Source organism: Mauremys reevesii, linkage group 10 (assembly GCF_016161935.1).
Source record: "Mauremys reevesii isolate NIE-2019 linkage group 10, ASM1616193v1, whole genome shotgun sequence".
Lineage (NCBI taxonomy): Eukaryota > Metazoa > Chordata > Testudines > Geoemydidae > Mauremys > Mauremys reevesii.
The window spans coordinates 60926195-60932302 of NC_052632.1; positions in this window are offsets into that span (position 1 = coordinate 60926195).

Below are 6108 nucleotides of genomic sequence, written 5' to 3' on the forward strand. Positions count from 1 at the left end.
CCCATGTTTTTGAAGACTTTATTTCTTGTGCCAGTGTAGGAAACTCAAATTGTGGAATATTGCTTTCAGGCACTCTATCTGAGCAAGAAGCAAGTTTATCTCTTTTGTACAGTAAACATTCAATGCAGACCTGTTTTTGTTTGGGGGGAAATGGATGCTTTATAGTTTGCTTTCCTCTGACTCTACTTAACTCATACAATTGACCTGTCTCCTCTCCATGTAAACAAAACTTAACGTGAATATGTGTGGAGCAAATTACATACAGGACATCCTGCACAGAGGCTACTGGGCTTGGCTTACATTTTACTAAAATAAAATTAAATGTTAAATTTAGGGCTATATTAAAATAAAATAATGCAAAAACTTTTTTTCTTTTTGGCTGCAACTGAAGTCCTGCATTTATACTTTTACTCTGAAATGTGGTTTATCTATCTGGAGTAATAAACACTTTAAGTCATAATAAACCTAATAAATAAAAATAAATGCAACTAATTGGACATTTTGTAGTTTGTTTGTTAGCTTCTTGAGTAGTCCATCAGTAAGCTCAGAATGGAACAAGGCAAATCTGAAGGCATTAAGTCTTGACTACTTTCTTTAGGGTATGCAAACCTGCAGATTCTTTTTAAAGTGTAACTTAATGGTGGTATCTGTTCATCCTAGTTTAGTTAGGGGCCTGTTTCCATTCTGTCTTTCCGGGTATGAGTTTTATAACCAATCTATACAGTTTTCTGTGGGCTATAACGTAGTGCTTACAACATGCCGCTTTGGGAGTTTACATACTCAAAATTGAGGGCAGCGATGTTGGTTTGTGACAAAGCTTGTCTACCAATAGTACTTGTATTCTGTAGTAATAAGCACATTAGAATTATAGCCTTTTTATAATAGGGCAATTCTAAGCGACTTAAATGGTTAAACTTCTTAATTCATATGTTGCTTACAGAACGGTCTTCAAATTTAACCAACGAGGCTATTGATCAGATTGTATTTAGTTATTGTGCAGAACATTTTCTATTGATCCTTCTAGATACTTTTTAGATATTTTTGAACTGGCATTTACATCAGCAGGTCCTTGGACCTCAGTAACATATAGTTAATTTTTTAAAGGAATACAGGTCTGTCGCATCTTACACGCATTTAACATGCGCAATTTCAGCTTTACGTGGTCAACAAAAACAAAAAGATAAAAATAACAATTTTAATACTGTACCTGTAGTGCGGGTGATTCCGCCTGCCATTCAACTCAATGAATTTTTACTATATGCAGTTTTCGCTTTACGTGCTAACTGCAGAACGGAACCCCTGCATAAGGTGAGACTCGCCTGTATTCAACTTTAAATTTGGCACAACTTAGCACAAATCAGGTTTTGTGTATAAAAAGCATTTTTACAGTTAATCCTCAAGTGTTTTCATAATCCAATGGAAAGCCTCTTATTTAACCCTTGTATTGCAACAGTGAAAGTTAAACTTGCTTTATTGCTCCAGCTTAGAAGTGCAAAAATTGTAATTCGCTTAAATTCATTTCTAGTGTGTTTTCAAACTTTCCCTTTCATGATCCCAGTTCTAACTGTCCGAGTACAGCCTCTTCATAGGCAGCCATATAATGGAAACAAGTAGAAAAAATTGGCCCCAATCGAATGTTTGCACAGGGACATAGAATATACACCTGCCTCACCCAGCTAAATTCACTGCACCAAGTGGGAATGATGCTCTCCTCCAGGCTAGTCAACTTTCTTGTCTTTCCTCACTCCACCCAATTTCACTCTGGTGGGTTCTTTTCCCTTTTGGTATGGGAAGGGGCAGAGTCTCTAATACAGCCTTGAAAAATTGATCACACTGGATGATTCATCATTAACAGTAACCTGGGGGGAGGGTGAGCTATAGATTTTTATGGTTGGGAAGGCACATGTTACAATTTTGCAATGCTCTTTTACAGTCAACATTGGTGCTTTCTGCTACCAGCCCCCCTCGCCAAAAACAAAAGTGTAGTTCTAAATCAAGCAGAGCCTTGCTATGGGAGACAGCTATAACTAGAGCCCTGGCAATATCTTACGTTCACCATATAATTCAGTTTGACGTGTGTGTGTGTGTGTGTACACATACATATAATGTCCCCGTTTTTCAGAACAAGATCTGTTTACTTAAGTGCTAGATTTCTGTTAATATATTCAGTTTCTCAAATCTTAAAAATAGAAAGTTGACACCATTACAGAAGGACTTCTGTTTCCCTGAGGTTGCAGTCCAGTGTGGGAGGCACACCTTGAATTTGGGGTGGAGGGGACGATAGATCATTTTACAGTCTAAGGTAGCATCTACGGCCACTTAATTCTAAGATCTGGATGTTAAGATCTTCCCATACCACTTCTATGGCCTAGACTTTTCAGAGAAAAAGTGTAATTAATGGATCACTATTGGAAATTTTCATCAAAACCTGTCTTAGAAGCTGGTGGTTCTGTATACCACTTAAACAAAAATATCAGTTGTATACATGTGTAATGGAAACAAGCCAGACCTTCAAGGAATGAAGAATAGCATGCCCTGTAGTCTGTCCTTTACTTTTTCCATTTCTTGTTGGTACACAAATTGACACTACTCCAGTTTCTATTGTAGTGTTCCGTTACACTAATTTTTCCAGCATCATATACCTTTAGTGTCCTGTTCTTATAAAATAACAAGTGAAATGATACAAACATGCATGTTTTAAGATAGCCAGTGTTAAGAATCCTATGCTTCCATGTCTCCCACTGCACTTTTGCAAGCTGAAGTGTAACTGCATTTCCAGCTCCTGTAATAATAACAAGGCATATCTGTGCCAGTTATCAAACACCATTGGTGTGGATTTTTTGTCAGCCCATCTAAGATCAGAAGGTAAGAAGCACTTGTCGTCATGTAATATGCATCTTTTTGTTTGCATGTATGTTATAAGCATTTGAACCTAATGTTAGTCGTACTCTTCTTAAAGCAAACTAGTTTGACCATCTAATGCAGTGTACAAGACTCTGTGAGAGTAAAAGAATAGGGTTCCAGTAAACTCTATGGTCACCTCCCCACAGGCAATTGATAGGATGCATGTCTCTGTGACTCCCCTCCCCCCCACCAAAATGTAAACACGTCACTTCCACTTGTACTAGTCTCTTCCTTTCAATAGGCTTCAGAATGGTCTTGGTTTTCATTGCTGAACATTCTTTTTTGAATACTAGAAATTATAGACTTCTTATAGCAGCTCTACAAAGAGAAACTTCAGACTCCCCAAAAGAGCAAGATGGGTATTTCCCTGTACCTATTTCTGCATTTAATGAAATACTTGAACTCAAGAACAACTGTGAGCCAGAACCATTGTCTAACCCATCCAAAACCCTTATGACCCAGCCCTTTCCAAAGACTCGGTGGCTTTTTTGTTTTTTTTCAGATTCTGAAGACCAGCAGACTTTGACCAAGGTGGGGCAAGTTCTAGAGCACATCATAAATGCCTTACTAGTAGTCCATTCCTGCCTATAATTAGGTGGTTCCATCTTAAGAACTTCTGAAAGGCCTAACGCTATGGATTGCTACAGGAAAAGAGAATTTCTTCACTTCCTGTAAGGTGGGCTTCTGCCAGAGAAGCTGCAGTAAATTTTAGGCATGACCCTTAGTTGCTCTCTACTGAGGCTGGATGTTAATCAGAAGTTGGATGTTTAACTTGTGTTCCAGAAGCAGTAATACAATTTATATAGTGGGAGATCTCTACTTTTCTGTCTGCCTCCAGTCTCCTGTGCATCCACTAGTGTAGATTACTAAAGCTGTTCTTACAAAAGCCCCTTTTACAGGTGTTGAAAATTCTCTTCTCTCTGACTCTCATCAATAAAATGGGGCTAATGCAGCTCGCTATGATAAGATCAAGTGAGGTCTAAGCAATATTTGCTTTGTTATGGGGTCCTGTGTGTTCTAGCATCTCCCAATGCAATTGTGCGTTTCAGTTGGAGATTGGATAGTGTTTCACAGCCAAAGATTAGTTATAGAGCAGGAGTCGGCAAACTTTCAGAAGTGGTGTGCAGGGTCTTCATTTATTCACTCTAATTTAAGGTTTTGCGTGCCAGTAATACAATAACGTTTTTAGAAGGTCTCTTCTATTGTATGTAAAGTAAATAAGGCTTTTAAAATGTTTAAGAAGCTTCATTTAAAATTAAATTAAAATGCAGAGCCCCCTGGACCGGTGGCCAGGACCTGGGCAGTGTGAGTGCCACTGAAAATCAGCTGGCGTGCCGCCTTCGGCACGTGTGCCATAGGTTGCCTACCCCTGCTATAGAGTGACATTCTTATTCAGCTACCAGCCTAATTGAATGTGATCATAATGTGTTGCCAGCTAACCACTGAACTTGACTGTCCAGGGCTGTCTGTCTTTGAACAGCACCTGGCACAAACGAGGTCCTGATCTAGATCGGGTCATTTGAATAATACCTTTCTTCTTTCTTATAGTAAAGTGTCATGGGATCATACAGTGTCCACATACAGCATGCACAGCCAGTGGTTTTTGACAGCTACCCTGAAAGCTCCCTGTGCAGTGAGCTCTGTGTATCTGAGAATGATGAAGGGCCATGTCAGTTTGCCAGCAGCGGGCCTGTGGTCTCTAAGCAGAGAGACCTGCTGTAATTGAATTCCAAAGTGTGTTTTAAAGAATTCTTATGATTTTGGTTAGCCTGGAGTACTCTTAAAATACTGAGTATTCCCCTCCACCACAATTAAAAACATCTCTCCTTTGTCATGGAGCTGTTCTTTCTGTTTTCAGGCCCTGATGATGAATCTAAGTTACCCAGTAAAAGATGCCCAGGCAAAGGGGGTACACTATAGTGAGGAGCCAATGCTGGATTTTTATAACACTGGAAAAGGATTTACTGTCAGCAGTGAAAGGAAAGCCAGCTAGACTACTGGTTTCATTTTACATCAGCATGCTTAAAATTGCCCTCTAATTTCACACCCTCAGATAGTCTCATTTAACTCATTCCAATTGTGGACCATATATTAAGAGAGATTCTTCTGGTCCCAACTTCTCTGCAGTCATAAGTGTGTGGCCCATTACCCCTCACTGACATAACGTCTCTGCTGCTTACATGGAAAAGTGCTATTAAAGCACTGGTGTATGTTTAGTTAGCATTAATGTGATAGGCATTGGGTCCTTTTTGAATGAAATTCATCAATGTCAGCTTTGTTCTTCATTTTGTCTACCTGTGTCATCTGGCCTGTTTCAGCTAGAAGCAAAAAGAATCAGTGCCCTGTCACCGACCAGCTTGCTTCAGACTATCAGCGAGTCACTGATTCCAGCTTGGGTACTCATGAAACTACGTCTTCCATTTGTCAGATGCACTCTTCCTAAGAAATTTCAAAGCTGTAATTAGTTCTAGTACAGGGATGGGCAAACTTTTTGGCCTGAGGGCGACATCGAGGTGGGGAAATTGCTTGCAGGGCCGTGAACGTAGGGCTGCAGCAGGGAGTTGGGGTGTAGGAGGGGTGCAGGGTGTATGAGGGGGCTCAGGGAAGGATTGGGCTGCAGGAGGGGTGTAAGGTGCAGCAGGGGGCTCAGGGCAGGGGGTTGGGGTGCAGGAGGGGTGCAGGCTGCGGCCTGGCGCAGCGGCACGCACTGGGGCCCTGGCCCACCCTGGGAAGCGGCCGGCACCACGTCCTTGCGGCCCCTGCGGGGGGAGCAGAGGGCTCCAGGTACCTCCTCTGAAGCTCCCATTGGCCACGGTTACCTGTTCCCGGCCAATGGGAGCTTTGGGGGAGGTACCCACAGGCAAGAGCAGCATGTGGAGCCCTCTGTCTCCTCCCCGAGGGGCCGCAGGGACGTGGTGCCAGCCGCTTCCCGGAGCAGTGCGCGGCCCGCGGCACCATGGGGGTGCAATCCCGTGGGCCGGATCCAAAGCCCCTGAAGGGCCAGATCCGGCCTGCGGGCCGTAGATTGCCCGCCCCTGTTCTAGTACTTCTCCATAAGTTCCCAAGGACTTACAGCATTCCTACCTTTAGGAACAATTGTTACTTTCCATATCCTTAACACATCACTCCATTGTGTGTGGTAGTTTCCAGGCCTTCAAATGCAGACAACAGAGAGAAACCCCCCCTCCCCCCCAAACTTCCACT